The 21,521-nt window shown below is 53.6% G+C and overlaps 1 protein-coding gene across 2 annotated transcripts in view; it reads left to right on the top strand.

Annotated features, from left to right (window-relative positions):
• Window positions 1-2,876: 2,876 nt before the first annotated feature.
• PSD2 (pleckstrin and Sec7 domain containing 2) overlaps window positions 2,877-21,521 on the top strand; it is a 58,626-nt gene continuing 39,981 nt past the window's right edge. The window contains exon 1 of one of the 2 annotated variants that reach the window (XM_044226342.1): window positions 2,877-3,024. The gene's annotated coding sequence lies outside the window, so the exon portion shown is untranslated. Of the gene's footprint in view, window positions 3,025-9,592; window positions 9,767-21,521 lie in introns of those variants that run through there. The other variant, XM_044226338.1, reaches the window with a different exon arrangement.

Below are 21,521 nucleotides of genomic sequence, written 5' to 3'. Positions count from 1 at the left end.
TTCCATGAGAGACCTCTGTGACTTCCATGTTGCTAAATCCAGTGGTCATCTTTCCATGGTCATCTCACTCGATCCATCAGGACCATTTGACTTGCTCTATCTTCCTTTGGTTTATAGGACCCCACATTCTCCTGCTTTCTATCTCCCCCCAGATGCTCCTTCTCAGTCTCCGTTCTTGTTTCTCCCCTTTCTCCTTCCCAACCTCTGAATGTGGGAGGCTCTCAGGGCTCCATCCTTGGCCCTCTGACAAACGCACCCCCACCTCTGGGTGGCCTCATTACTCCTCCTGAATGTACACCTAGGCCAGCCCTTTCTCATGGCTCTATCCACCTACCTGACGTCCCCGCTTGGGTGACTGAAAGCTCAAACTCCACATGTCCAAAGCAGAGCACTTGCTTTTCTCCCTCAGACATGGTCTTCCCCACTTCTGCACCGTAGTTCCTGGCAATTCTGTCCTTCTCATTGTTCAGGCCCTCAGATTTTCCTTCACTCTTGACTTCTCTTTTTCTTATACCCCACACCCAATCCCTCAACTCATCTTATTGGATTTACTTTCGAAATACATCTAGAACCTGCTTAATTCTCCCCAGCTCCACGACTACCTCCTCAGTCCTGGAGTTTGACAGTAACCTCCTAACTGGTCTTTAGGCTCAGCCCTGACCCCTCCAGTCTATCCCCAACACAGCAACTAAAGGGATCCCTTAAAAATATAAGTCAGGGGGTGCCTAGGTGGCTCAGGGGGTTAAGCCTCTGCCTTTGGCTCAGGTCATGGTTTCAGGGTCCTGGGATTGAGCCCCACATCGGGCTCTCTGCTCAGCAGGGAGCCTGCTTCTGCCTCTCTCTCCACCTGCTTCTCTGCCTATTTGTGATCTCTCTGTGTGTCAAAATAAATAAATAAATAAATAAATATTTTAAAAGAAAAATACAACTCAGATCGGGTCAGTTTTTTTGCCCCAGATTTTGGGTGGTTCCTCATGCCACTAAGAGTCAAAGCTGTAACCCTCACACAGGTGGCACAGCTCTACATCACTGGGTCCCTGCCATCTCTGTGCCTCTCCCCCTACAGGCTCTGTTTGTTCCCTTTACTCCTTGCTGTTCCAAGAACAAGCCAAGCACACTCCCATCTCAGAGCATTTGTGCTGGCTATTCCTGGTCCTTGGAAACCTCCCTCCCCGCCATGTCTACATGACAGATTCTTTTACCCCTTTCTTATCTTTCCTTAAATTCACTTTTTCAGAGTCTTCTGGTAGTGTTCTGTTTGAAGCTGCGATACCTCTCACCCTGCCCACCCTCCTTATCCTCTCTATGCTGGCATATTTCCTCCTGTAGTACTTGCCACTGTCTCTATTACAAGTTTTATTTATTTCTTGTATTTATTGTTTCTTTTCTAGTCTCACCTCCGCTAGATGTGTTCCTGGAGGCCATGGATTTCCCTCTCTGATTCACCTAGTATAGTGGTTGGTACATGCAGGGGTTCAATAAAAATTTGTTGAAAGAAGGAATGAAGAAAGAAAGTGTGATAATTTGGGAAGGGGTCTGCAATCTAAAAAGACATTGGAACCAAGAAAGGGTGGGCTTCTGGTGTGGCTGGGGGTCAATGGACATGAATGCTGTTTGCTGTGCAGCAGCCGTCTGCCTGCTCCTGGTAACTCCCCCCTTGTTTGCCTTTGGGACATTTCTGCTCTCCCGACCAGGGCATATGGATCTCCTGGGTTGACCCCACTCCTCACTCCCAGGGGAGCAGGAACCCTGCAGGCCACAGTGATTGACTCAGGCCTGGGTCTATATCACTGGCTGGGTCAATGAGATTGAATTTTGAGACTTTGGCTTATATCCTTGGGATAGAGAAGGCTTCTTCCCTCAAAGGTAGATATAAGCTCAGAGGTTACTTTTTGGGAAGAGCCTGCCTGGAAATGGAGCCAACATAGAGGAATACTGGGCTACAGGTTTGGAGAAAGACATTTGGGAGCCTAGAGACAGTACTACCTGCAGCTGGCTCTGGTCCTGGGATTTTTCATTCACTTAAGCCTCTTTTTTTGGAAGCTGGTTTCTGTCCCTTGCTACCACTTACACCGTGCCTGCTGCAGCTCATTAACTGGGAAGTGAGGAAGGGGCTGAGCGTAGGGTCTGCAACATGTGTGGAATGGGTGGCCCCAGAGGCAGTCTCAAGTTGGGGGTGGGGCTAGCAGTCAATTATTAGTGCTGCATGGAGGGGAAAAGGGAGCAGATTTGCGTTCGCTCTGCACTACACAAGCTCTCACTCTGTCAGGGGAGAGGGGCATGGACCCTACTGGTGCAGGCCAGACGGATCCAGCTCTGCCAGGAGCAAGCTAGGCTGAGATGGATTGTGCCCAAGTTTGGGTGGGAAGTAGGACGGTGGAGCTCCTCCCCAAAGAGCTAACTCCTGGTCTGTCATTTCCATCCTGCCCCAGTGCACTTAAACGAGGTCTCCTTGGGTTCTGCCACTTGCTAGAGGTGTGTTCTGGGGTAGGACACTTAACTTTCCCAGCTGCAAGATCCTCACAGGTGAGATGGAGTGAATGCTGTCTACCTCCTCGTGTTTCTGTGTGGATGAAATGAGATAATGTGTGAAGTGAGATAATGCCAAGAACTCAGTATGAACCTGGCTCACGGAACACTCTTAATAAAAATCAGCTGCTTGGATTATTATCGGAGATCTTTTCTGGCCAGTGGTTGTGCCTAGCGTGGCAGGTGCAGTTCTCATAGCCACCAGCAGGTGACGCCCTGACCCCAAAAGAGCTCATTCTTGGCTGGATTGTTTAAATAAGGGCTCCGGAAGGGGTTGGGCAGGGCGGCCCGTCGGATCTCGGCGGGTTAGTTAGACTCCCGCCTTACCAGCTGCGGTGGTGGGAGGTACCTGCATTCCCCTCAGTTCCAAAGAAGACGGAGCCTGGGTCACTATGGCATAGTCGGTGGAGCCTCAGTTTTCCATCCGTATTTTGGAAGAGCGTGGCCTTCGGAGACAGCCTGGGTCAAGTTGAGAAAATACTCAGGTTGGACCTGGTAAGGGACTGCCAGAAGGAGCGAACATCCGAGCACGGAGGCCGGTTAGAGAGGGCCTGCGGCTGGACCTCGGGGCACGGCTGGGCCTAGTGCTGAGGCAGGGGGATGACCCATATGATCTCTAGTCTCTTCTCTTAATGAATGATTGAGAGGGGGGCTGCCCGCCACGGAGCACCCAGGTACCCGGCTTGGCCTGGTGATGCGGGACGCTCTGGTAATTCTGGATGCGGCCAGCAGAGGGAAGCAGAGAGCCTCCTGGGCTTCGCAGGAGTCCCGAGCACGCCCTCCCGGGAACTTGGGGCTGGAGGCGCCTCCCAGGCCAGGAGTCCGCGTGTTCCCTCTTCTCTGTCGCTAGGCTTCCTGACAGCGGGGAAGGGGAGGTTGGTGACGAAAGCTGGGTGAGGGGAGGGTCAGCTTCAACCCGAACTTTCTGCATCCTTTAGCGGAGCTGCCTCTTCCCTGGGTCTCAGTTACCAGGATGAGATCCGCTGGCTACTCTAATCCTAGGAGCCAGGACTTCCTGGGTTAAGGTGGTGTTTTCTCTCCAAGGATAAGGATTTGGGCGGCAGACAGGGATCCTCTTGCTAATCCCCCATAACCCAGGCTTGGAGGGTCAGCTGGACCTCCGGAAGCAAGACAGTGCTCACCCCATAGTACCCTAGCCAGTTCCCGGCATCCTCCTGGACAGGCTCCCAGAGGCCCACAAAGGCCTTCAGACAAAGTTCTGGGCCAGGCTTTGCCTGTGCCCTGGGCCCACAGCCGGCTGGCTCTAGGTACTCCAAGTCCCTGGCACTCCTTATGGGGTTTTGTCCACTAGCCCTGGACCAGTGCTGGCAGGGCCCTGTTTGCTGGGGGGTGGGGGCAGGACAGGCAACTCTTAGAGGTTGAGCAGTCTCCCCTCTCCTTTCCCTCCTGTCCCTGGCGTTGCTCTTCTACCGAAGACCTTCCAGCATCTCAGGCCTGCTCAGCTGTTGTGGCCTTTTCCCCACGTGTCCTTCACTTGGCTGCAAGACCAAATCTCTGCTGTCCGCAGGTTCCGCTTATATCCTCCCACTCATTCCTTCATTCATCCGTGCATTCAGCAAGTATTTATTGAGCTCCAACAATGCTCCAGGCCCGTGCTTGATGCTAGGGGATCCAGCAGTAGCAAGACCCAGTTCCTGTCCTTTGGAGTTCAAAGTCCGGGGATGTAGTAGGTAGGAGACTCCTAAAACTCGTATTTAAAAATTGATCTCATTTCGTGATAATTAGGGTGAAGCAGACAAGTCGCTTGCTCCTGGAAGCTCATCCTACAGGGGTGTTTCCTCTGGGAAATCATCTGATAGGCTGTGAGCTGCGGAGGGAGGGACTTTGTCTGGGCCCGCCCCTCTCCTCCAGCGGCCTGGCACAGGATAGGCAGGAGTTGCTCAGTAAAGGTTTGTTGAACATATGGGTGAATCATCATCGTCCTGGCCACGGGATGGCCAGTAAGAATGGCTTTTCCTCCCCACACTCCCTCTCAGCTAACATAGAAGTCTTAGGTAATGTGGGGGATTATACAGAGAAGATCCCGAGGTGCTGAGGATTCCACCCGAGGCCTCTGTGGCTTCCTGCTTTTTCCTCACTGCACAGCTTCCCTAACGTGGGTTCCGTCACAGTTTTGTGACTCATGCATGGATCTCACCATGACCTCTCATCCCTCCGTTCTTTGGCTTTATCACCCTTTGAGTGCCTACTGTATGGGCCCTAGGCTCTGGAAGAAGTGGGAACCCAGAGAAGAGTGGGAAGGGTCCTTACCCTTATGGACTATCCAGCCTGGACAGTAATGGCACAGTGAGGTGTGCTGTGATGGGGGAGATGGTGCTGTGTGAGCCCAGAGGGCATGTGCCCAGTCTGGGGACCCATCCTTAGCGAGGCCTCCTCTGGCCACTTGGCTGAAGGCGCTCCCATTCTTCTAGCTAGGGGTCGTCACATCCCCATTTTCTTTTTTTCAGAGTACATATTAGTATCTGTAGTTATTTTCTTTCTTTATCTGCTGGTGTGCTCATTATCTGAGCGTTTTCCCGAGTACATGCTATGTGCCAGGCAATGTTCTAGTCCCTGGGTGTACAGAGGTGAACAGATTTCCAGCTCTCCTGGAGCTTACAGTCTAGTGATGATAGTAGTGGTAAGAAGACAGATAATAACCAGAATAAGCAAGTAGGTATGTAGGATATAAATCTATGTTCTGGAGGAAAAGCAAGCAGGCCAAGGGGAGACTGGTGGTATTTTAGGTAGAGAGCTAAAGGAGGTGAGGGGTAAGCCATGCAGCCGCCTGGGGGAGGAGTTGCAGGTAGAGGGCATAGCAAGTGCAAAGGCCCTGAGGTGGGAATGTACCTGATGTGTTAGAGGATCAGCGAGGAGGCCCCTGTGGCTAGAAAGGAGTGAGGTCAGACAGGTAGTGGGGCCCAGATTATGTAGGAACCTGTAGTCATTGTAAGGCTTTGCTTTAACTCTTAGTGACATGTTGGGAATATCAGTAGTGGGATGGGGTGCAAGCAGGGGGACCACTGAGAAGACGACAATAACAATCCTGGTGAAAGGCGATGGTGGCTGCTGCCAGATGATGGGCAGTGGACAATTGGAGATGTGTTTTGAAAGTAGATCTCATAGGGAATCAGCTGAAAAGTTTACAAGGTACAGGCAGGGATACTGGAGGGCAACAGGCATCCTGGAAGCCAGCAGGAGGAACTGTTTCAAGGAGGGAGGGTGATCTAGTGTGGCAGATTCTGCCAATAAGTTAAGATGAGGTACGAGAATTGACTTTTGGATTTGACATCACAGTGGTCACTAGGGACCAGGCCCCAGTCAGTATATCTAGTCCCTTTGTACAAACAGGAGAAAGAGGCAGCTCTTCTAGGTGGACCCAGTGTGCAGGCACACAAAAGGGAGATACCTCAGTGTAAAAGAAAAGGTGTCTCTTCCCAGCATGATGTAGCCTTGTACCAGGCACAGCTGGATTTCTGCTCCTTCTCCGCCCCTTATGTACCCGAGGTGCCTTGGCGCAGTGTCCAACCTGTACATCTGTACTCATTAGCTGTGTTGGTGACTTTGAGGAACAACGTCAGTGGAATAAGTGTGGGTGAGAGGATGAGAGTCAGATGGAAGTGAGTTCAAGAGAGAATGGGAAAGAAATTGGAGAGCATGGACAACTTCTTCAAAGAGCTTTGCTATAATGGGGGAAAACGAATGGCCCAATAGCTCGAAGGGGCTGGAGAGTTGGGAGGAATTAGCAAGAGAGAGTGAATGAAGAGAAGGCATCTTAGGCAGGGGACCAGCATAAGCAAAGTGAGGTTATTAGAAATGGTTGTGGTGTCTAAGGTGGGTGGGGTCCTAGAGCATCACATTTGAAGTGTGAGGTGTCAAGAGAGAACACTGGACAGGTGGGCTGGAGGCTTTATCTTGGGGGCAAAGGGGCACGGGCAGGGTTGGAGCATAGCTGGGTGCACAGCAGGTGCTCACTGAATCCTCCAGGATTGGCCTGCAGAATCCCTACCCAGCCTCTCATTCCCTGGCCCCAGTCTACCAGCTGGAAGATGGGAGCCCTGGGTGTTGCAGGAGCTCTCTGCGCCAAACCCCCTCTGGACCCATATGCCTTTCTCCTGGTGCCGGGTCTTGGGTCCTGGCCTCTTTTCTTCCCTGGACGCACCACTCTGTTCGGGGTGAGGAAGAGGAGGAGGCCCTGCCTGGGTCTGGGGAGGCAGGAGGTCAGGTAGAGGCCTCCTCCTGGCAGGCTGTGCTGGGCTGCATGGGCTGGGAACTGGGCCCCTTGCCCCTGTTCAGCCTCTAGCACCTGCCTTCCTGAGAATCACCTTCAGGTGAGCAGGGAAAGGTCGAGGAGAAGGAAAGGGTGTCACTTGGAGGAAGCAGGAGAAGCTGCTGATTCTTTTTTGCGCTGGAGGGAGGCTGAGGAACGTAGTGCTTTTAGCTGAAACTGTACTCTTCCAGGAGGCAAAAGTAGCTACACGGGAAAGTAGCTACACAGTAAATCTCTCTCTTGTGTCCAGTGCTCCTATCACAGAGGCCATCCGTGGGCTCGTGACAGCCCTTCAAGCCCTTTGGGCTAGTTGCACATTACATGGTTAAGTGAGATTCAGGGAGGAGATCTAGCTGCCTGTGGTTGCACAGCTAGGAAGCCACAAGGTTAGATCAGAACCCAGGCCTCTGGCCCTGGCCAGCTCGTGCCCAGTGCAACAGGCTCCCAGAGCTGCCAATCATGGGGAGCAGACCCAGGCGAGGGATGGGGTTCTGTGTGGCAAATTAAGCAGGGAGACAGCTCTATCTCCCTCCCTGCCTCCTTTCTTTATTCCGCATAGAGTTATCTATCGCATTAGGTACTGAGCATACCTTGTGAAGAAGAAAGACCTTGCTTTCAGGGGGCTCGCAATCCATCTAGGTGAACAGAGAGTAAACAATTATTCCATGAGTAAGTCCCCTGTTACAGCTGGAATAACCACAGCCCTTTGAATGCCTCGGGTGCCAGGTCTTGGGTGGGTGGGTGGGCACTGAGCATAACAGCTCCTTTCATCCCACCCCAGCCCCACAAGAGAGGGATATTACCATCCTTACTGCGTAGTTGAGGAAGTGGAGGCTCAGAAATGTTGTCCAGCTGTGACTTGAGGTCATGGGTCCTGAGCATGGGGAAACAGCCCTGTGACTCCTTCTTTGCCCATGGTTCCTGTTGGTTGTCCCCCATCCCTACCTACAGGTAGCAGAGGGCAGAAGGTTAGAGGGCAGGACAGCATGGAAGCCATGTTCCCTCTGTGCCCTCCAAAAAGATCCTGGGCACTTGAAATAGAGTGGCCCCCTTGTTTCTGGGCTCTGTGGCAATCTCCTCGGGTTTGATGGGCAGCAAAGAGTTGTGGGCCGAGTGGTTTCTCAACTGCCCAGCTGCGTCCACAGGATCAGACCTCCTGGAACCTTAAGCAAGCGGCCAGTACTTTTGGTCTCAGCTTTCTCATCTGTAAAATGGTTTATAGGATTGTTCTGAGGGTTAAATGTAACACATGAAAGGCATGTACTATGGACTCTGGCACATGGTGGATGTACAGTTAATAACGGAGGTGTCACCATGTCACCATGGTTGGTGAAACCCCAGCTTCAGCTGCGGCCCAGCTTGAAGAGGGAGGAGACTAATCACAGCTTGCACCTTGCATCTCCAATTACTCCATCCTGCACAGCTTAGACACCCCTAATAGATCAGCAAATCCTTTCCCTCTCTCACCCTCTGCTCCCTAAGAGGGCCCCTAATTCTGTGTGTGTATGGGTAAAAAGAAGGTCAGAGAAAGCTTCTTTGGGAAAGGGGCATTTAAGCAGGGATTTGAGGCCTGGGTAGGAGTTCAACAGGCACAGCAGGATCAAGGCCTGACCAGGCAGAGGGTGGAACACCTGCAAAGATCTAGAGATGGCAAGGAGTCCAGTGCAGTGAACAGCTCCTGGGGCTGGAGTGGAAGGAAAGTTGTAGAAAGTGGCTTTCTGTGGTAGGGCTGACTCTACCCTGATCTCCCTCTTTAGTGGAACTGGACCTGCTCACCCTCCCCTGTTCCCACAGCTTCTGGTCTCTGTAGATCCCTACAGGTGGGGGCCCATTATTGCCTATGTGAGAGGTGGCCTCTTGCCCTGCAGGAGATTCAAGGCTAGGAAGTCCATCTGGGTGTCTAGTCCAGGTGCATTCCTCTCACATTTGTTCTTCAGAGCTAGGATCCTGGGCGGGGTGGGGTGGGGTGTCTTTAAGATGGTGACCAGCATGAGGGGAACTGTGGGGCAGGTCCTGCGGAGATGATTTTCACAGCCCACAGCATCTGTATCTCTCTGCCTAGGCAGCCTATCCCCCTGACCAGGTGCTGGGAGTCTGCATTCTTGATTGGATCCACCCTTCCCCTCTTCCTCCCTCAGGTTCTCTCTGCTTTGTCTGATCTTCTGTCCTCACCACCCCCTTCTCACCCCATGGCTCAGGTCTGTCCATCCTTCTGTCTCAGTAGGTAGGTAGGTAGGGCAGGCTCAGTTTACCGATCTATGAGATGGTCCACCTCTTCCCCCACCCCAGGTAGGATGTCTCCAGGCTTGTGCGGGGAGAGGAGGGCAAAGAGTTTGTGGAGGAACAGACCTTTGGAGCAGGACAAGGATCTGTTCCCTCCTTCAGTTGGAGGAGGGCTGAGCCGAGCCTGAGGGTCTGAGGCTAAGGGTCCTGCAGCGCAGGGTGGGGGGAGCGGTGGCTGGGTCTGACCCAGGGTTAGAGGACAGCTGGGGCCCCGCTGGGCGAGGGGGGGCTGGTGCGGAACCTCGCAGCGCTCCCCTCCCCCACTTTCTTAAAGGGCCGGGGCGTGGGGCTGTACGGAAAGGGGCTGGCCACACCCTCCCTGGCCGGGTCAGGGCACACAGTGGGGACCTGGGGGCGGAGGTGTGGCTGGCGGGCTAGCCAGAGTGGCCGCTGTCGCCTGGGGCTCTGCTCCCGCTACCCGCCCGCCTGCAGTTCCCCCGCCCTTCCCCGCCCTTCCCGCTCCTCCCTCCCTCCTTCTCTCCTTCCTTCCCTTCCCTCCCTCCTGCCGTCCGTCCCCCCATCTCTGCTCAGCTTCTCCAACAGCCTCGGCTCTGACACCTGAAGGGACTGAAGCGGGCGCGGGGAGTCCCGACAGGCAGAGGCGGAGCGGGACGGTCAGTCCGGCAGAGGCCTCCGCATGGCACCGCCGTGAGAGGCTGGACCCAGCGATTGGGACCAGGAGCGGTAAGTGGGGCCGCGGGGCCACCTGGTCCCAAGGGCCCTCGTTCCCGGGACCCCGCCTCTCCCAAAGTGGGGTTGGGGGCCAGGTGGGGTTGCTGGGGGGAAACGCATGCTGGAGGGCGCCGCCCTCCGCCCTCCATGCCCGCCGGGGTCTGCTAACAAAGCTACATTTTGAGATCAATTCCGTGGCGGCTGGAGCATCCGAAGGATACGGTTGTCATGGAGATGGGGCTGGGAGAGGAAGCCCGGGGATGGCCAGGTCTGGGCCAGGGAGAGGGGGGGCCACCAGAGAACCCCAGGCCAGCCTGCAGGGCCAGTCAGGGCCAGGCTGGGTGATTGCCTTCTGGGCTCTGCCTCCCGATCCCCCCCTTTTGTATAATCTGAGCTACATGTGTGTGTTGATGGGGTGCCAATGGCAGCTTGGTGGCAGGGGACCCAGGGGGTTGGGTGGCTGCCGGGGCCTGCTGGCAGCTACCTTTACCACGGAGCAGCTTTGAGGATTTATTTCTGTTTCCAGTTTCCTAACTTTGACAGCCTGGCTTGTCCGCCAGACCTTCCCAGCTCTGGACTCTGCTGCTAGAAAAGGGGCTTGTGTGGGGGCGTGGCAGGCAGCGGGCAAGGCTGAGAAGGCCCATAATGGCCGTGGCAGCCGCAGGGAGGGAGGGGTCCTTAGAGCCCGCTGCTGGGGCTGGGGTGGGGCAGGGAATCCAGATGTGGGGACTACCCTGCCCAGCTGGACCCCTCCTAAGAGGAGGTATTCTGACTGTTGCTGTCCCTGGAGAAATCTGGGGACTCCCTGAATCAGAGCTAGGGACATTGTCTCCACTCAGGCCCCGGGGGGGGGGCACTGCTCCAGCCTACCCCTTTGTCTTGGGGCCATCTTGGGGGGGGGACCCTGGAAGGAAACTAGGAACAGAAGTGGTAGCCACAATGGAAGTGGGTCTGAAATTCTTCGCAGGCTCAGGATAAGCCAGGCTGAGCTTGGTGGGTGGGTGAATGGAGAGCAGGGAGAGGGCTCAGGGTTTGTCCAGGGCAGATGGGCAGCCTGGGTCTAAGGAGAGGCATTTGAACTTTCTTAGGTTTCCCTAACTCCTTCCAGACCCAGCATGCAAGAGCAACTTATTGGGGGGTATTCAGGCAGCTTGAAGGGGCATTGTGACTACCTCCAAGCCCAACCCCTATCCCTGAGCAAATACAGTCATTCTCCACCCCCACTGGAAGGTTAGAAGCCCTGCCTCCCAGGGAAGCTACAAGTTCTGTGACCTGGGATCTCTGAATCAATAAGATAGGCCAGCTGCCCTCCCCTGCTCACCTCCTATCTCTGGAGGAGGGACCTGCCCACCCAAGAGCTCCCTCTCTCCAATGTATAGGGAGATATACTGAGAGCAGTGAGAGGGTCTCTGAGCGGGGGACATGACCCTGCTGAGCTTCCGTATATAGAGCACTTCCACTGGCTAAGTGCTCTCATTCAACCGGCTTTAGAGGGAGATCCTGCTAGTATTCCCATTTTGTGGAGGTGGATACTGAAGCTCAGGGAGAAGTTGCCTGTTCAGCGTCACTTAGTAAGTGGCAGAATGAGGATTTGTACCTGAGCAGAACTGTTTGCTGCTCAGACCTCTGTCCCCAGTCTCATTTTCTTCTTCCCTGAGATGCAAGTTAGGAGGGAGGTGACTGCGTGCCTTTCGGTCTGGAGCAAGGGAGTGACCTTGGGGGAGACTGAGGCACTAAGCTAGGGTCTTCTAGAGAGGTGGGATCAAGGCATTCCCATTCAGGACATTTGCTTGCAGGAAAATGACACTGGCTCCCATGACGGAAGATGTTCTAGACATCCTTTGCCAGATGGTCTTTTCCAGGAAAATCTGTTTTGAGCGGCATCTTATGTCTGGGGCTCCATATTTAGACTGGCTCCTCACACAGGAGGATACACTCAGACTGTCGCCCCTTGAGGGGTGTTTGGGGGGAGTGGTGAGCCTGGGCTGCACCTGGCTTCTTGCCACAGCTCAGGCAGAGGTAGGGCAGGGCTGCCTTGCTGGTCTCCCTGGGATCTGGTTGTTTCCTGTAGGGCCCTCGTCCTTCTAAGTGTGTCTGCTCGCTGGTAAGTCTTCCTTGGGAGCTGACCCTTTTTAGGTGGTGAGCCACTCCAGTGCTGTGCCTGCCTGGCCCCAGCTGACCCTAGCATCCAGCCATGGCCTGCTGGAATGCAGGACTGCCTCTCTGCCTTGTGTCCAGGCAAGTGGGGCCTTGAGCTTCCCTCTTTGGAGTGTGTCCCTCCACTCCTTTCCTTCCCCCCTAATTTTTTGTCTCATCACACCTGGTAGTGCAATGAACATCCACTTATATACCCTTCCCCTAGAGACCTAGATCTACCCACTGTTGACATTTTACCGAATCAGAGCATAAAACATAAAAACATATTTGTGTTTCTCTCTCCGAATCTTTTGAAAGTAAGTTGCAGATACCCTAACACTTCACCTCTGAATAATCCAGCATGAGTTTCTTGAGACAAGGACGTTTTTCTACATAATGACTGTATATTGTCATACTCAAGAAGTTTAACCATGATAAAGTTTAACCTAGTGTGTAATCCATACTCAAATTCCTCTCGTTGTACCAGTAATGTCCTTTATAGCTGTTTTAAAAATAAGTTTTGTTCAAGGATCACACATCACCGTTAGTTATGTCTCCTTTGATCTGGAACAACTGCCCTGCCTTCCCTTCCCTGCCCCGGTCTTTTGTCACGTTGTCATTTTTAATTGACACTCTTCCTATAGAATGTCCCACATTCTGAATTTGTCTTGTTGCCTGCTCACGAGTAGATCCACCTTAAACATTTGTTGGCAAGAGTATCCCATAGGCGATGTTTGCCTCCTTCTCGGTGCTTCTCTCATCAGGAGTCCTGTAATGGGCGGTCAGCTAAGTGAGGTCACTTGGCTAAAGAATCCCTTTGTTTCACTCCATTCCTCTCTCTTTCCACTTCCAGAAGCTTCACCCACCTGGTCATCCACACACCAGGTCAGCAAAACTGACTGGAGAAGGGTGATTCAGCAGACACTGATGAGGCCTTCAAGCATCTCCCAACCTCAGGGGTGGTGTGGGGGTGAGCCACAACTGGGGGCAGGAAGTAGTGAGGGGCGAGGTGATGGAGGGGTCCAAGAGAGGAAGAAAGGAAGTGGGGCCTGGAATGTGGGCTGATGAGCTGGCCCTTTCTCCAAAGAACTGGGAGCCACCAAGGTCTTTAGAGAGGAGAGTAATGGGACAGGTGTGTGTGAAGAAGATGGAAGGGAATTGGCAGGGCCAGTGTGGTGGATAAGGACCAGTCCTACTGCCATGATGTGGCCCAGGACAAGAGGGTGGGCACTGAATTTGGGGCTGCTCTGTAGGGCATGTAGAGGGAATGCATGGTGGGAATGGAGTTGGTGGTGCTGTGGCCCTGCTGGGACCCGGATGTGGCAGGAGGGAGGTGGAGAGGAGCATAAGGAGAGATGGAGGAGGCCGAAAAAACAGGCACTGGGATCTGACTCGACGTCGGGAGCTGTGTTGTGATGGCCTGGGAAGGGTGACGGAGGATGAAGTTTTGAGTATGTGGGATCCACGTTACTCTCCAGGTCAGAGGAACGGTGTATGGGAAGCTCATTCCTCAGGTGTTGGTGGCCGCCTGTGGCCGCCCTCTCAGAAGCTCATTTTGGGATGAGGGCAGAGGAAAGGCCACTCGTGACTCACAGCAGGGAATGGGTGGGGGGCTTTAAGGCACCAACAGGAGAGGGAGATTGAGCACCGGCCCGGGGCCGCTCTAAAATTCAGAATAACGCCTTCTGTGTGGATCCCCAACTCCCTTACCTCATTTACTTCTTCATGCTTTTTTTTTTTTTTTGAAGATTTTATTTACTTATTTGACAGAGGGAGACACAGCAAGAGAGGGAACACAAGCAAGGGGAGTGGGAGAGGGAGAAGCAGACTCCCCACTGAGCAGGGAGCCCAATGTGGGGTTTGATCTCAGGACCCTGGGACCATGACCCAAGCTGAAGGCAGACACTAAACCGTCTGAGCCACCCAGGTGCCCCTTCTTCACACTTTCTTGGTGAAACCCCAGCCCTGGTTAAATCCAACGTTCAGCCACCCAGCACTCTACATCTGCCCCTGAACAGCTGAGCAGGGCTGAGAAAATCCACAACCCAGACCTGTCTCACTTGAAATTGCCTCAAAACTGTGAGCTTCAGGTGAGTCCTTAGCGCTGTCCGGCATTCCTACCGTAGGTCCTGAGGCCATCTCCTTTCCCACTATCAGCTGACTATTTCACACTTTGTCTGCTACCCTCAATCCTTGCCCCTCATTCCCCAGTCTCCCTCTCAGCTGATGACCCTGCTCCCTACTTCTTTGAGAAAACAGAAGCAAGAGGGACTTTCCCAGACTTGCAGTGTGACATTCTACTGGTTCCTGCCCCCATGGCTCTCCTGCTTCCTGTCCCTGGGGGTGAGGCCTTCTCTGGTTAAGGTTGCCCCTCTCCTTGTGCACTATACACTGTCTGTCCCCCACCGTGCCTGCTCGAGGGCATTGCTGCAGCCAGGGCGCCCTCCTGCCTTGTCAGTTCCTTTCGTTCTGGATCCTTCCATCAGTAGACCCTTGCTCTTGTTTCTTCTGTCTTACAAGGTGGCTCTCTTGTGTTCTCCATCCAGCAGCTGCTGCATCTCTACTCTCCTTCATAGCCAAGCTCCCCAAAAGGGTTGTTAGGACTCATTATCTCCTGGTCCGCTCCTTCCACTCTCTCTCTGGACTCCGCTCCAACTGGGCTTTCACCCCGTTCTGCTGACTGCTCTTCTCAAGGTCACCATGGACCTCCGTGTTGCTACCCTCAGTGGCCAAGTCTCAGTCCCCATCTGAAGCATCTGACACGTTCAGTGTCTCCCAATTCCTGAAATATTCTCTTTGACTTCCAACATATCCTTTCTTATTTGCCTCTGGCCTCGTGGTTGATCCTACTCAGTTTCCTTTTGCTCTGCCCCGCCCCCACCTCTGCACATGGCGGTGTCCCAGGACTCAGTCCCTGCACGGCCTGTTGTCTCCCTCTACTTCCACTCCTGTGCCGACCTCATCTGGTTCTGTGGCTACACCCTCCCACGTGCTGCCAGTTCCCACATTTGTACCCCCAATTTTGAGCTGTCTTCTGAGCTCTAGTAGCTTTTTTAACATCTCAACTGTCGTGTCTAGTAGACCCTTCAAACTCAACTTGTCCAAAGCGGAGATCCCGATCTTCCTCCCTAGACCTGCTCTGTCCAGTCTTCCCCATCTCAGGAATGGCTCTGAGCTCCCCAGAGCTCAGGGCCCAGATGCTGTTGTCATTCCTGACTCCCCTTTTTCTCTCATACCCCTTTGTGCTTGCCATCACCCCATGTGCTTGCCATCAAGGGGTGAGGCTGTTGACCAGGTCCCACATCTTCTGGCAGTGGGCTATGGCTGAATAGGAGGGACTCTCTCAATGATGGGTTCGGACGGTCACAGTGGAACGGCCTCCTATAGCCCATTTTACACCTGCTGGCTTCATGCACATGCTGCTTGCCTTTATCCTGCCTCAAGGAGACCACAACCTTGGTCAGACCCTGTGCTGAAGTCCTAAAGCAGAGACAGGAACTGGTGAGGAGAGGGGGAGAGGAGGATGACAGGGTACCCTGTGGGGGTGGGGTCAAGTGGGGCAACAGCATTATGAGGTTGGGGAGGGGGTAGGGGAAAGGTCAGAGGGGAAGATGCAGAGAGATAGAGGGGTTTTGCAGGGGTGGGGGCAGACAGAATGTGAGGATCTAGGGAGTAGGAGTTAAGTAAAACTTGGGCAGAGAGAAAGGAGGATCAGGTTTCTTGGTTCATCTCTCCTGGCTGTTGAGCCAGACTGGGGGCTGGGGTGGGCAGTGGCTGCTCAGAGATGGAGGCCCCGGATCCACCCTCAGGTGTGTTAGCTGATGCAGGGATGACTGGGAGGACTTTGCTTGCTTAGTCCATTATAGTTCTTGGTGTTCTGCTCTCGGTCTGCGGGCTCATGGGTCAAATGGGGCTCAAGAAGCTGAGTGAATCCCAGGTACCCTATGAAGCTTCAGGAAGACGGAGCAATGGCCGGTCTCTTAGCCAGAGCAGCCGAGTCCCTTGTTGTCCCAGATAGCAGAGGGCTCACCCCGCAACTGGAAGCCAGCTGGGGGTTGAGCCCCAGCTATAAACTTGACTTGGGATTTGACAGCAGACAGGAATTTCATCAGGGTTGAGAGGCCTCCAAACTGGTATGCAGATGTATGCAAATGCTAAGCAAAGGAGGGTGCCAAGTGGCTGGTGGGTGGGGAGAGAAGCACGTTGTTGTTGGAAGATGTCAAGGAAGGACCTTTGCAGAGCTGGGCCCAGAGGCCCCTGAGAATCCCAGCAGGCTGAGGGGTACATGCAGATAAGATGCAAATGTGCACACGGCCCTGGGGACTTCTGCCTACCCAACCATGAGAAAGAGAAGGCTGTCCAGATGCTCACTACTCAAGGCAAAGCTGGTTCCCCAAGGGCCCAAACTGAGTGGAAGAAAGCAGGGTGATGCTGGGCTCCTTGATAACCATGGGCTGGCACCCCCTTGAGGGGCTCAGGCATATTTTTGGGGAAGTCCAGGGCCCTGGCCCTGCACCTGCACCTAGAGTTGCTCTTCTGCCTGAGGTGGACATGAGGAGGGAGGCTTGCCTAGAGTTGGGAGTGTTGGTGGGGCCGGTCTGGAGGGGCCTCACCTGCCTCAGGTAAGGGTGGGGCACTTTATCTGGCCAGCCTCCTGGGCCCCAGATTGAACCCTTCTCCTGCCTCCACCCTCAGGCTGGGCCCCTGAAGCCCTTGCCTCGGAAGCCACTTGACAGGCTGCCAGGAGCCAGTGTCTGCAGGGCCCACCGAACATCCTGTGCTGCTCTTCCGCACATTCCATCCCCAGTGAGGGCAGCCCGCCCTTTCCTCTGCAGCCTGAGAGAGGGTTCTGGGAAGCAATGATTGCCACCTCTCCCTGAGCACTTGTGCCTGGCTCTGAGCTGAGCACTGCACCCACACCATCTCTGCAGCCCCGCGAGGCAGATGCTCTTAGCACCCCGCATTTTACAGAGGAGGGTGCTGAAGCTCAGAGAGGTGGGCAGCTTTCCCGAGGTCACAGAGCCTGTGGGCAGCAGAGCTGGGGGTTGAAGGCAGGTCTTCCTGACTGTACAGTTAGGACACTGACCCACTGTCCTGGACTCCCAGTCTGAGACCCTTTTGCTGTATGAGGTGCTCAAGTTGGGCAGACCCAGTGGGTTTGGAGGGATTAAGGTCACCTTGAGGAATGGAGGCAGGGAGGTTCCTAAGACTCCTGGGTAGACAACCCCTTCCTATTATCCTGGTTACTCTGCCTGCCCCAAGCAGTTGGGATATTAAGAGGCATGTGACCAGGCTGGTCTGTGCCTAGAGACAGTGCTTAGAGCTCTGACCTCCAGACTCCTTGACTGGCAGAGGCTTAGGGGGTGAACATGGTGAGCATGGGGGACAGGGTCTCCACCGAGGGGTCTGCCTGTGAGCTTCCTGGTGTCAGTGGCCCAGCCCTTTCCTGGGGGAGTCCTGGAGCTTAACTGGGTCCCCATGAATAGCACGGGACACAACTGGCCAAAGCCCATTCTGAGCACTTAGCACACGCCAGCTCTTTTCACTGATCATCTTATTTAAGATGATACATTTCGTGTATGTGTGACAATCTCAGCTCATGTGCAAAAATCTGGGTAAGCTAGGGAGTCCATGTAGTAAGAGTTCTGGGAAGGATAGTGGGACTAATGGGGATGTCCAGAGTGGGCTCCCAATGGGCGTGGAATAGCTCTGACAATGAAAGGCTTCCAGCATTTCCTTTGCTTTGCAAGTAGCCCTTGCTTGTACTTGAACTCACTGTGAGTGTCCAGGGTGCAGAGGTGGGAGATCTTCAAAGACTGTCCCTTTTGTGGAGTTCATACCCACGGCATATGGATGGGCTTCAGGGGTCCTTGAGCCTCTCAAAAATACTCAAAATGTTGTGCACATATGTGAGAGTCTGGGTAGGATCCACAGTGCCATCATATGATCAAAGTCCAAGACTTGGCAATGGTTTGGAATCTCTGACGTATATGGGGAAATGAGGCCAGAGAGAGGTTTCATTTCCCCAAACTCTGCTAGCACCTTGGAGGCAAAACCCGAGTCTCAGATTTGCTTCAATAATGACATTCCAGAATGATTTTCTCTGATCCCACTCCCGTCTATGTTTAGCCTGCCTGGCCTCTAAGTACCCTTGGACATCCCACAGGCTCTTAGATTTTGCCTGGTCTCAGTAGTACTCAGCACGATGGGTTCCCCACCTCAGTTCTGCCTCCTGCATCCCCATTTCTACCAAGTGGGCCTGTATTCCCCCATCTCCTCCCAAACCCATGCAGTCACCTGATGCTACTAGGTCAGTGTGGGTGCCTATCTTCCCCATCCCCCACCCTAACCCAAAGCAATGAGTTGTCTGTTTCTGGCTCTTGGCTTCTCTCAAGGCAGAATGATTTTAATCCCAGCTGCCCAGTGATGTCAGTCTAGCTGGCCTGAACCTATCCCTAGGCCTGTGGGCTCCTCATCTCTACCCCATCACCTAGGGGTATGCAGGGTAGACATGAGGGGCTGCCCAGCTCCCTTCATGTGTGTTTGTATGTGTGTGCATGTATGTTTGTGCCCAAAAATGCATGCACCATAGACTTGCTCACAGACATGCACACAGGCCTCAGTACCCATGCATTCTCCCCTCTATCTTGTAGAGTGTGTCAGGCCCTGGAACACTCTTTGCTGGGCACCCTGCTCCAGACCTTTCCTTGGGCTTCCCATAGTCCCTGGTTTGGATCTCTACATGGAATTCACCACACAAGGTATTCCTGTGACAGTCCAGTGTCATTCCAAGCAGAATGCCAGCCTTGCCTCTTTCTAGCTTTGTGACCCTAAGCATATTCCTCAACGTCTCTTAGCTCCTGCCCATAACAGTGATGATGAAAATCTCCAGGTTGCTCATTCATCAAATATTTAAAAGAGTGCCCGCTGTTTGCCAGGCTTGGTGCTAGGTTCTGGGGGAGGTGGTGAAGGTGACCCAGCCCCCACCCTCCTGAACTTACATCCTACTGAGGGAGATGGCAGGAAATAAGGAAGAAAATAGAAAAAGGAGTTTCAGTTCTGCTAAGTGATGCTTGGTAGATCGGATGCTCAGTGGAGGAGTGTGAGAGTACAGGGTGCTGAGAGAGGGCCTCTCTGAGGAGGCAGGATTGGAGTTGAGCCCCAAGTGACAGGAGAGGCAGTCATTTAGAGATCTAGGGAAAGCGCATTCTAGGCCAAGGGTACAGCTGGTGCAAAGGCCCTGAGGTGGGAATGAGCTCAGGGAGCAGAAAGAAGGCCAGTGTGGCTGATGGGGTGGGGGATGGGGAGAGGGCAGTGAACCAGCTTAGACAAGGCTTTTTTAGGCCATGCCAAGGAGGGTGAATTCTAATTGAAGTGCAGTGGGAGACATTGGAGGGTTACGAGTGAGAGAAGGATATAATGTGATTTGTGTTTTCACAGTTCATTCAGGCTGCCATGGGGAGAGTGAGGAGGGGGACAAGGTTGTCTTAGGCACAGCTGAGACCCAGAAAGTGACTGGTTTGGCATTTAGCCCTGGCCCTGCCAGTGTTCTATTATTATCTTGGGTCCACCTTAGTTGGAGCTGAAAAAGATGCCACTGATCCCAAGGTCATCTCAAGGGCAATGGGTAGTAGGAGCCCCTGCTTAGAGCAGGGCCTGGTTTATGCTGAGAGAGGATGCAGGGGATCTAGCCACTGCCAGCCTGTCATTTGTAGGCTTCTGCTTGGGATCAGTGCCTTGTGGCCCAGCTGTATTTCCTCCCTTGGTCTTGCCAGCAGGGTTGGAGGGGGCAGGGTCACTGCTTCTGGTAGAGTCTCCTGCTTGAATATTTGAGCCCTTGATCTTGTGGGAGGATCTGACAGAAGGCCTGGGAAACTGTGGGCTCCTCCTGCATCTCCAGCCGATCCAGGTACAGAAGGAAGCTATCCCTGAGTTGTAGTGCCAGCTCCTCAACTGTGTAATCTTGGGCACAGCCTTTCCTGGTTCTGTGCCTCAGTCTCTCCATTTGTTAAATGCAGTGGTGGGAAGAGTGGACCATAGCTACCTTTCCCCTTGATCCCTGTAGGAGTTTGTTCTTCCTTGGATTTCTGCTTTCGTTGCATTCACGATCTCAAGCTCTTCCACCAGCCCTGGGGAAGGAGGAGAGCAGAGGTGATGCTCCCATTCTGAAGATGGGTTCTAAAGGCCAGAGGGACAGTGACGCATCTCAGGGCACATGATGGTTCAGAGTGAAGGCTTGGGGTATTTTTTCACACCTCTGACCAGAAGCCCCCCTTTATGCACCCCTCTCTTGGGCTCAGAAAGAGAGGGGGTGTTCTGGCTCAGCTATTTCTGGGCTCAGCTGGCCCTTAGCCCAGGCAGGGACTCTGGGCCCCCCGCCCGGAGGAGCTCAATGCTGCCCCTTGTCTGCCCACCCCCTGAAACTGAGGACACGGCCCAGTGCCCGGTGTTGGCAGAACCTCTATCCCACTCCCAGCTGCAGGAGGACAAGGCAGGGCAGGTAGGGTTTGAGCCAGCCTGAGGCAGCTGCTGAAAGTTGGGGGGTGAAGTAGGGGCCTCCCAAGATGTCCTTGGTTTGTTTATAACCTTGGCTTTGGGGTTGGTGTAGCAAGAGCATAAGGGGAAACTTTATGCTTTCAAATTCCAGCCTTCACTGGGACCTCAGACAGAGCCCTGACCAAAGGGAGGTACTTGGTCCTGCTGAGCTCAGCCTCCATGTGTGGGTGTGGGAGCTTGAGGCGCCCTGGTGGAATTGGGTTGGAGCCTTGTGCCCCACATCCAATGGGCATCCAGGCCCCTGGGCCAGAAAGCAGGCCAGAGGACTAGAACTCAGGCAGCAAGCCAGAAGTCCCCACTCTCCCTCCTCTTTCCTTTAGAAATGCTCCCCCCACCCAGAAATCTCAGCTGAGGAGATGACCTCCTGTTCTCCCCACTCCCAGCACACAACCGGAGGGAGCAGACTGAAATAGCAGCTGCAGCAGCAGGGATTTAGGGCAGACCAGACGGAACCCTTACTTAGTGCCGAGCCCCTTGGGATCCCTGGCGTCCTAGGATCAGGGCCCAGATAGTCTACTGCCTGGATCTTCATGAGGGTTTTTTTTTTTTTTTTTTTTTTTTTTTAATCTGTAGATGTTTTTTGTTGCTCTTTTGTTTGCTTTTTTATTTGTTTTTAAGTAAAATATTACACTCCTGCCATCTTCAGAACTCTAGGAGAAATGCTCAGAGTGGCGGGTGGAGGCCCCAGATCCCTGTTTACCCTGTTCTCTTTTCTCCATGTGTGAAAATCGAGGGTTCAATGAATCTTAAGTGGTCCTGTGGTGGCAGATACCCCCTCCAGGGCCTGGAAACCCCCATAGAAGAAGACTGACCTTCCTATCCAGGCTCATCTTCTCTATGTGGGAAGTTCCTCTTGGAGTCTAACTCATGTTTTTTTTTTTTTTTTAAGGAATAAAAGATTGCCATATCTGATCCCTGTAGGTTCTGGTTTAGGAGGTTTGGGGGAAGGCCTTATCTGTTTTAACAAGTTCCTCAGGCGACACTTCAGACCAGGCAAGTAGAAGAAGAATGGATCTCACTTAAATTATTACTGCAGTACTTGCAACTAGTTCTGCTGCAGCCCAGAAGGCTGACC

Source organism: Neovison vison, chromosome 1 (assembly GCF_020171115.1).
Source record: "Neovison vison isolate M4711 chromosome 1, ASM_NN_V1, whole genome shotgun sequence".
In the NCBI taxonomy this organism is placed as follows: Eukaryota; Metazoa; Chordata; class Mammalia; order Carnivora; family Mustelidae; genus Neogale; species Neogale vison.
Note: the sequence above shows the minus strand (reverse complement) of the source record. Positions and strands in the feature narration are given on the sequence as shown.